The sequence below is a fragment of the Lontra canadensis genome, unplaced genomic scaffold (assembly GCF_010015895.1).
Source record: "Lontra canadensis isolate GAN:19392208 unplaced genomic scaffold, GSC_riverotter_1.0 scaffold89, whole genome shotgun sequence".
NCBI lineage: Eukaryota > Metazoa > Chordata > Mammalia > Carnivora > Mustelidae > Lontra > Lontra canadensis.
In genome coordinates, this window is record NW_022631083.1 from 4,751,452 (window position 1) to 4,761,886 (window position 10,435).

General features: G+C 41.4%; 1 protein-coding gene across 1 annotated transcript in view; it reads right to left on the reverse strand.

Moving 5' to 3' along the window:
* Positions 1–10,154, reverse strand: part of ASB7 (ankyrin repeat and SOCS box containing 7) — a 46,782-nt gene extending 36,628 nt beyond the window's left edge. Inside the window, exons 1-3 of the mRNA XM_032836000.1 lie at positions 9,624–10,154; positions 9,365–9,459; positions 1,530–1,651 (exon numbers count right to left, since the gene is read on the reverse strand). The gene's annotated coding sequence lies outside the window, so the exon portion shown is untranslated. The remainder of the gene's footprint in view (positions 1–1,529; positions 1,652–9,364; positions 9,460–9,623) is intronic.
* Between the last annotated feature and the right edge of the window lie 281 nt (positions 10,155–10,435).

Genomic DNA, 10,435 nt, shown 5'->3' on the forward strand with positions numbered 1-10,435 from the left:
TGAGCCACCCAGGCACCCCAGTCCCCTAAAGTATTTAAACAATATTTTATTTTTAGCCCCAAAGGGTGAAAGGTTTGGGGAGGGAGGCGAAAAGGCAGTGGGTCGGGTAAATTAAAATAAAATGCAGAGACAACGTGTATTTTTTCCTTTTATTTCTTTTTCTCTTTCTGTCCTCCCTACTTCGTTATTTGATGCACGATTAACCATCCCTCTTTTTCTGCCAGGTGTATTTTCCACTTATCTAATTTCAGGTTTCCAGAAGTTTGCCTCTGTAAGAGTGCAGAGTACCAAGATTACACAAAATACTTAAACAGTGTAAGAACTAAAACAAGCTGTTGATTCACCACGTGAAAAAAAAATCGTTTTAAAGAAAAAGGAGTGTGCTGAATTTCTGCACTCCCTAATAGGTCACAAAAGAGGTATGCACTCAGACTCAATATAAAATGAGCTCTCCTTCCTGTGAAGAAGGAAAGTCCAAATTGAACTGGTGAAAAGTGGTATCTTACACATGTGTGTGCAAAAACTTTTGCAGTGCACTTTTAAGCTTTACAGAAGCTTAAACTAACTTGCTTCTAAGAAGCCATTCCATCTGGGCTAATTTTAAGGAATAGATTAGACTCATCTCCTAATTAGCAGGCTTCCATTTCTAAAAATAAAAAGTTATGTGATAAAGTCCTTTAAAGACATTTTGGTCTCCTATGTAGGTTAGACATCTTGGGATAATCTTGTTACCAATAATAATTTATCTTGTAAAATTCCTCGTTATAGATTGTACCAAGGTAAACTTAAGCCTGACCTAGGTCAAATCATCATAGCTTAAGAGTTAAATCAAATACCCTATGTTGTTTTATTCATTGAAAATGGTTATTTTAAACTCTTACATATTACTATTAAGTAACATAAAGGGAGAAATTTCCTGATAATTTGTTTTCTTAATAAACATGATTTCCCCCTTATCTCTTTACTTGACTACTTTTTCAATCAGCACTATAAAATTAAGTCTCTTAGAAATTTCAAACTGAGAATCCTTTTGGAATAGGTTTTTGTTTATTTTTAGAGTTATAAGAGATGTCAAAGACCACTGGAAGAAATTAATGAAAATTACTACTACTGGGGCGCCTGGGTGGCTCAGTGGGTTAAAGCCTCTGCCTTCGGCTCAGGTCACGATCCCAGCATCCTGGGATCGAGCCCTGCATCGGGCTCTCTGCTCAGCAGGGAGCCTGCTCCCTCCTTTCTCTGCCTGTTTCTCTGTCTACTTGTGATCTCTGTCAAATAAATAAATAAAAATCTATAAAAAAAAAAATTAAAAAAAAAAACTACTACTATGTGCTCAAAACAAGAGGCTTCAGATTATTATTTTTTTTTAATGAGACAATTATCTTGGCACTTAAATGAGGTCTATTATGCAAGATCCAATCAGTATCAAAGCAAACCTGGGTTTTCTTTCACCAAGTGTTGTGTTTATATGTTAGCTGATTTGAAGGAAAAGCAAGGACTGCACAGATGACCGATGACCCTCAGTCACTTACCTTATGGAAGAATGTCCCTTCTCCTGATACGTAGATTGCCTAATAACCATTGTGCACATACAGCATCGTGAGGAGGAGGCTCAGAGTGTGTCCAGCTTGCGGCATGAATGAGCTTTCTTAACCTAAAGACAAATACCAATTATGGAAGATTCCGAAAAATAATAAGAATCAGAGCTGCTGCACAGTCTACCTTTGGATGAGCTTGAATTTTAACACTTTATAACAAACTTTCAGAGCAGAGAAAGAACTCAGATCAGTTTAGAGAAAAATCACCATGGTACCTACGTTAATCTCCAAATTGGTGGAGAATATGGTTTATGTTCAGGAATTTTTTTTTCCCCCTAAAAGGACAGTTTTTGAAAAAGAATAAAGATTAAAAAAAAAAAATCACACATTTGGAATTTGGATACAAACGCAGGTTCTTTTTGTTGTTTGCTCTATTCACAATATATTTTCAGACTTGCTTCATCTCAATTACTTTTTAACGGACACTGTAGGCGCTTGCTCTTTCTAAACAGGACAGAAATGAAAGCGTGTGTTCATTCAATACAGTAGGTGGCCAGGCCCAAAATGGAATCGATGACAACGAAAAGGAGATTTATGTCTTTCAATGCTAGTACTTCATACACCCAAAAAGCATTATGTTAACCATTTTGAAACTATTATTCCTTTATGCATACATCAAACCAGGTAAAAGATCAACAACATTTCTTGTCAGCTTCCTCACATGAATTTTGAGAAAATTCTCTCTTCACCTGTAAGAAAAAGGCTACTTCTCCATGTAAATTAAATCCTAGGTCTGTGAATACCACTAAGGTTAAGAGCACATGCTAAGTGACTTCACACACTACACCAGAATCACCTTAGAAATTACTCACTGGGAAAATGGCCACCCCTTTCCCATCGGGTGGGTGTGCTAAGCCCTGTGTCACTTAAGCAGGAAAGGTCGGGCCACCTGGCAACCTGACATGCTTTTGGGAAGACTGGCAATCCCAGTACTGCTGGCTGCACCAGAATTTTCAACCCATCCAAATCGGGATAGTCCACTTGGACCCTTTCCTTTCTCCCCACCATTTTTTTCCCTTGTCAAACTTCTTCAAGAAAGGCCAAAGAGTTGGCCAAGATGCACTTGGAAATAATACCTGACTTAAAACTGCGTATCATTTCTAAAAGAATAAAAAATTAAAAAAAAAAAAAGAATGAGACATGATCGGGACAACCCCTATAAGGCAAGCTGCAAAAAATGCAGAACTACCCTTGCAGAAATGCCCAATTCCGGGGCGGGTGGGGGGGAGGGCAGCACAAGAAAAGAAATATACAAGACGGGACTGGAGCATCTCACTGTGCCAAAAAGAAATTGATCAAAGAAAAATGGCAGTGAAGGGGGTGTGTCACAGGAACACAGGAGCCAACAAATAGAGCTCTCAATAGCCAAGATGAACAATTTGAATGAGATAATTCAAATACTACTGGATTCTAACCCAAAGTGTAGAATATCATTATGCCCATATTGCTATCACTGGTTGAATAAATAAAGGAGGGGAGGAGAAACAAAATCTGTGCATAATTCCAAAGACCTGTGTAGATTCTCCCTACTCAAGGAGGTAGTGCGTAACTCCCCTCCCCTTTAGCGTGGGCCATGCAGAGCGACTTCCTTCCAATGAGGGTAGCACAGAGAGGGAGGCAAAGAGCAATCTGATGGTGAGAAACCTGAAAAACACTGCCTCAGCGCAGTGATCCAGGTTAACAGCAGCAGTGCCAAGTCATGTTATTAGTATGATACGATGAGAATGGCCATTTACCTTGGTGGTCTTTCTCTCCAAAGCCCATAATCTCAGACTAATTGTGAGGAAAACACCAGACAAATTCCAATGGAGGGACATTCTACAAAATACCTGACCAGTACTCCTCAAAATGTCAAGGCCATCAAAAACAAGAAGTCTGAGAAACTTGTCATGGCCAGAAAGAGCTTAAGGGAGACAAGATGCCTAAATGTAATGTAATGTCCTGGATGAGATCCTGGAACAGAAAAAAGGTATTAGGTAAAAGCTAAGGAAATGTGAATATGCTATGGTTTTTAATTAATAATACTGCTCACTGTTGGTTCCTTAACTGCGACAAATGCAGCTATTAATATAAAATGTTAGCTTCGGAAGGGGCACCTGGGTGGCTCAGTCGTTAAGCGTCTGCCTTCGGCTCAGGTCGTGATCCCAGAATCCTGGGATCGAGCCCTGCATCGGACTCCCTGCTCAGTGGGAAGCCTGCTTCTCCCTCTCCCACTTCCCCTGCTCCTGTTCTCTCACTGTGTCTCTCTCTGTCAAATAAATAAATAAATAAAATAAGATAAAATAAAAAGATGTTAGCGGAAACAGGGTGTGGAGGAGTTTATGGGAATTCTGTTATCTGTGCACGTTTCTCTAGATGTGCAAAACTATATAAAACAAAAATAAAACATCTGTTTAAGAAGTGCAAACTGAGGGTCTCCAATGACGAACCTCCAGCATTTTCCACAAATGAACAGGGGATTATTTTCTACATGAGCTATATCTGCATTTCAAAAATCAACACCACGGGATGCCTTATTTCTAAGGGTGTTCTTGGTATCCCCTGCCTCCCAAGAGAAGTGGAGATGGCTCTCCATGGTTTTGAGCCTTTAAGAATCCTTGCTCTTACAGTCTCCCATCTACCCATGGTCACTTCCATGAAGGCAGGGGAGTATGTGTGGAGGAAGAGATGCAAGATAAGGGTGGAGAGAATATGAAATGTTTATTAATTTATTAATAATATCAAGAAAAGGCTGTGCTAGAAGATGAAGTGACTATTTCTCTCAATAAGAAAGGTGCACACACCACAGTAACTTGTGATAATGCTGTACGGGCTCCTTCAGTCAGACAGGTGAAAGTTCACTGAGTGCCTGAGTTTGGCACACTGTTGAGCCTTGACCACTGGTGTTACCTCTTGGTAGAACTTTAACAGAAAGTTATTGGGGCACCTGGGTGGCTCAGTTAGTTAAGCATCGGCCTTCAGCTCAGGTCATGATCCCGGGGTCCTGGGATCGAGCCCCATGACAGGCTCCCTACTCATTGGGGAGGCTGCATCGCCCTCTCTCTCTGCCCCTTTCGTGTTTGTGCTCACTCTTTAGCTCTTGCTCTCAAATAAAGAAAATCTTAAAAAAAAAAAAAATTCTGCATCCTTAAAATAAATCAAATATACCCAGAAATGTTAAGATCACTTTTCTCTTTTCTGACAATGCTAAGTGCTATAAATAATAACCATAAGTTTAAACCGAAAAAGCACACTTTACATGCATCAGTTTTTCCTGGAAAAAAACAGATACACGTACCATGCACACATAATTCCTGTCAGCTTCATCCCTTAAGTTATGAAGGGCAATGACTTATTACCAAAATATCCATTATAACAGTCCAAGGCACCAGACAAGTAATAAATTTTATCATGGTGTTTTGCGAGTTTGCACTTAACAATTTAGCTATCCATATGTGAATAAATTTTTTTTTAAAGACTATAGAACTGAAAAAGGAAATACACAATCCAGTGCTAAAGGTGTCTATTAAAAATCACAGAGGAAGTCCATAGGTGAGGAGATTGGAAAAAAGTCTATTTCCCCTACAGGGGAAGTTCGAAAATCTGAGAACTCCTGGAAGTCACCTATAAAGCAAAAGAATATGGCCATGGAGGCAACTTTCTCAAGAAATATATGTGAATGTGAGTTGTTGTTGTTGTGTTTTTTTTTTTAAAGATTTTATTTATTTATTTGAAAGAGAGGCAGTGAGAGAGAGCATGAGCGAGGAGAAGGTCAGAGGGAGAAGCAGACTACCCGTGGAGCTGGGAGCCTGATGCGGGACTCGATCCCGGGACTCCGAGATCATGACCTGAGCTGAAAGCAGTCGTCCAACCAACTGAGCCACCCAGGCGTCCCTGTGAGTTGTTTTAAAGTAAAGACTCAGAATGACTAAAATTTGGAAGGTGCAATCTTAGAAATTCCATTTCAGGTTTCAGCCCAAAAAGAGAAATAAACATACAAAGAAGGAAGACTTCAGAATTACATCCCAAAATGAGCCACCTCCCCAGTGTATATCATTTTGGGGAAAGTGTGTTGGGATTGTTTGGGGAATGTGTGTGGATAACGGGACAGTGTGTTGAATAGTGTGTGTAAATTTCACAAACCCATCTTTTTCAACTCTCCATGTGTCAAAAGAAAATCACACAGGCCTCTGAGCTTTTACACTGTTGACCATACTCGAAACTATAAATTTGGGGATTAGAATGTTACCGCTAAATTCCATAAAGATGCCAGTGAACTGCATTAAGTTGAAACCAAATTTCTTGCTGCACATAATTAAAAGAAGTTTATATTCATAGAACAGAGCGAAGCATAAGATAACCATAAAACAAAATATATTTAAGACCTGTCTGAAACTGGAGACAACTTTCACCAGATCTGCCACATGTCCCCAGTTTCCTTTGGCATACACGATTAGTCACTAATAGCTTTTTGCATATTATTTTCACTAAAAGTCCACACTAAGTGATACAAATTAGAACTGTGCTTTCAGATTTCACACCAACTAGAAACAAGATAACAGCTTGCTACTCAAAAAAGGAAATAAGCATTTCTTTGTAGAGCAAACAGAGATACAGGCTGGTATGAAAATAAAATCAGCAACTCCAAGGATAGTGGCTCTGAGGGAAAAAACCCCCATGGGCTCAGAAGTCCTGGATGGCTGCAGGAACACAAGGTCCAACGTGTGCAACACCATTGAGGTCCATGTTGACCAGAACTATTTGTATGATCAAGAGCCTGGACCCCAAAATAAAGGAGAAGTGTTTTTTAGTATCACTCTGCATAGTTAGCATGGTGTTTATGTTCTAGAACAAGTAAGGGCATTCCTATTTCCTCCAAGTTGCTGGGCCTCCCGGTAACGCAAGGATGTATTATAATGCATGACTTATCTACAATTCTCATACGATTGTGCCTGCTTTGGCAGTGCATATTCAATTCTCCTATGATCCAGAAGAGAAACCAACCATTTTCAAGTTTTCAAGGAATGTGGAAGAGGCAAGAGAGGAAACTGTGTAACTCACTTAATCCAGGCTCAACTCAAAGCTTAAATCACTTAAGTATTGTAAAAGAGGAGGTCTCGTCAATATCATCTTAGTAACTCAGGGTCTGGAACGATCATCTTAGCAGCCTCATGGTAGTACTGAAGAAGTTTGCAAGAAAGGAAACAATCATTTTCTACTGAGGGAGTGTCTTTAGTTGGGATTGAAATGAAAGGCTGTAAATCAGATATTAGGTACGCTTGTATAAACTTTATCTGACTGAAAACTTTCTAGGAATTTTATGATTTTCTACGTTATCCAAGCTAAATGTGAAGAAAATAGATATTATATGTAGCATAATTTTTTTTTTTTAAAGATTTTATTTACTTGATGGACTGAGATCACAAGTAGGCAGAGAGGCAGACAGAGAGGGGACGGGGGGAGAAGCTGGGTCCCTACCGAGCAGAGGGCCCGATCGATGTGGGGCTCGATCCCAGCACTCTGGGATCATGACCTGAGCAGAAGGCAGAGGCCTTAACCCAGTGAGCCACCCAGGAGCCCCATATATGTAGCATAATATTGAGCAACTGTGAATGGTATCACTTCAGGTATAAAGACAAAACTATGGCGCCACAGCAACCTCAAAAGGCATCACTGAAGATCTTTAGTTAAAATCAGTTTTTCTCCCTATGTGACTATAAATCTATATTTGGTTATCAAATAAATCAGCTTCTTTACCTTTTTTTTTTTTTTTTCCTGTAAATACCCATGTACCTGGCAAGAGAATTAACACAAAGTTAACTAGTGGGCTGAAAAATAGAAACTATCTTAACTGTCCATGTTGGCAAATAATTACCCAAATAAAACATTTTAAATGTTCAGCATAACCTAGACCGAACATTTTCAGTCATGCTGGTATCTGGAACTAATGCCAACAATTTATCTATCTATTATTTATCTATCTATTCCCTAATCCTAGAAAAACTGTTAAAAGCTGAGGGAGAATCAATGAAATATTATTTAAGCAATGAGAATGATCTGGCTGGCAACCAGGAGAAAACAGTGTCCTTTCTGTACCTTCCATGCTTGACTTGCCACAGACCTGCTCTCTTACCATCTCAGGTGATAACATCCCTTGCAAATGAAAACACGCTAGAGTTATATCTAAAGTAGAAAAAAATGTTTACATGAGAAGGCCTGAACAGAAAATACATAATTCACTTTTCCCTTAAAAACATACTTCATATATGTTAACAAAAAAATATTCCTAAAGTCATCATTAGGCATCTCTCTGGCGATTTGCATATTTAAATAAAGAAAATTGCCTTTAACTTTATAGACTCCTGGCTAGTTTCTACTGAAATGAAGTGGACCCTATTTCAGGCTGCCCTAAATGTGCACCATGGAAGTCACTGCCAGATACTGATTTTCAGTCTCATTCAGTAGCATACACTCTCCCTTTGGTGTCCAGTTCTAGCTCCCAAGAAAACACAAACCCTCAAAGCACTTAAAAGTATCTTTAGCAATGTCTTCGCAAGTAAAGGAATCAGGAAAGGCGTTAATTTATTTTTGTAGAAGGCAGAAAGTCCAGTGGAACAGAGTAAATCAAAAATTTCCAAATGTCTACTATTTTAAGTACTTCTTTGCACCTGAAATTCCCTAAACAATCTGAGATATTAAAATAACTCTGAGATTAATCAGTCACTTTATACCCCTGTTATTGGATGGCAGAGAAGTCATTCACTCCACTAATTTCTGAATTAACTCTTAGATAATTTCCCTGATCATATTCCCTCTTTAGGAATTACATGAATGTCCTAAACTTACCTTTAGTGCATTTTCAGAGGCAGCAACAAAATACAGCAGCAGAAATGGGATCACATGAATGAGATGATTAAATTTCAATCTAACAAATTATCTGTAAGGGTTTTGAAATGAAAAATCTTATCTATTAAGAGTGCAAAAATAAAGCCCTAGATTCTATACGCACCAAAACATTCCTCTGTTTGCAAACTCTTGAGTGTCAAATGATTAACCTAATAGTGTATAGTTTTGTAAGCTCTAGAAAATCAAAGGTGCAACAAATATTATATTTAAAAGTTTCAAAATCCATCCATATCTGTCACACAGAAACACGAAAAAGCCACAAGAGTTAATTGTGTTCAAGTGCTTCAGAGGCAAATATTGCTTTCAAACTATCCACACTATCCAAGAACACAGATTCACTTTTCACTAGAAAAGTCACATTATTTTCCGAAACTCATAAATTTCAAGCCATTACTGTATCTTCTTCTACCAAACCCTTGTCAGTTAGTTAACTCAAATGATTTTTTGACAGAGGTAGAGGAAAGGTGATAGGAAGACATAAGGGGAAAACAGAAAATTGTGGTTTAATTAAAAAGCAGAGTCATTGAGAATTAACAAGCAATTAACAAGGAATTGAGAATTCCTATGAGAGTAAGATGTGTGTGTGGGGGGGGCCTACAAAAAGGTCTCAAAGTCTCAGAGCAGGGTAAATGGTACAGTGTACCAAAAGATAATGCAGAAAACGGAAACAACATACAGAGAGAAAGGGGAAAATACGTTTCTGAGATAAAGAAGTTATTGATTAAAATCTTAAGGATCAGGCACGGGCCGTGTTTTGTTTGTGTTGGGAAACTGAATGCCAGGAAAGAGTTACATTTCCAGGTAACTACGCTGAAAATAAAGCAATGCTTAATGAGGTAGGGGCCAGGAATAAACAATGGGGGAGGGGAGGTCTGGCTCATTACCTTTAAAGAGGATGCTGGTCAGAGGCTCTCTGCTGCTTCTCTGGTGGGTGGCTGGACCCCTTCCTGCTGTCTCGTCTCCTCTAGCCGGCTCAGACCTGGAAAGCAAAAACCAGTGAGTGGTGCAGTGACCCAGGGGCGAGAAGGAGGGGGCTTCTGAAGAAGGGGTAGCAGAGGAAGAGTGGTAAGGGCAGACAGGAAGAAGCAGTGATTCTCCCTCTCAGCCAGCCCCCTTCCCCTCGGGGGAGGTAACTGACTTTACCTGTCTCTTCAGCTGCTGCTTCTCTTCCTCCTTTCAGCCTTCTCCACACTCACCAACTTCTCCATTGAACAAACACTCCAGGCAGGGCCGGACACGGGTGTTCCTGATCCTTCTCGGTGCCTCACGGCCCCAACCCGGCGAGCATCCGGACGGTCGAGCAGAACTGGGGCGACGGTCCTGACCGCCGGGCAGCCTCGGGGCAGGGGTGCAGGGAGGAAGTCCCGGCTCGAGTGGGGGGGCAGCCCGGGTCTGAGAGCTCGGAGCAGGGGCTGCCGCGCTTGGGGCCGAAGGCTCCCAGCTACGGGGGCACACGGGAGGTCTCGGGGCAGCGAGGTCCCGGGTCATACAGGGTCCTAAGTGCCAGCCGCGGGGGATACAGGCAGGGGGCTTTCGGGATGCACTTTGCACTGGGCCACCCCCGCCCCCTCCCTCCAGCACTTTGGGGTCACTGGGATGGGACCAAGCCTTCAGCAGCCAATCAGCGGCCGCATCGGAGCCTGAGCCCGGAGCCGTAAACCAGGTCCGGGGTGGGTGGGGGTGGGGGGGTGGGGGCGACTTGGTTGGTTGGTTGCTTCCTTCTCTCCTCCTTACCCCCGGTAGCCCCCACCCCTTGCCTGCCGTAAAGCCGTCTGCGCATTCGCGACAGTTAGAGGAGGCGTGCCGATCGAGGTTGGGACTCGTCTCCGATTGGTTTCACTCACTTCCCCCTCGGCTTCCCCCCTGAGGCTTCCGATGCTCCGCCCCTGGCGGAGGGACTCGAAGCGGTTGCTAAGAGACACTGCACGCCGAGCGGCATCTCTGCGCATGCGAAG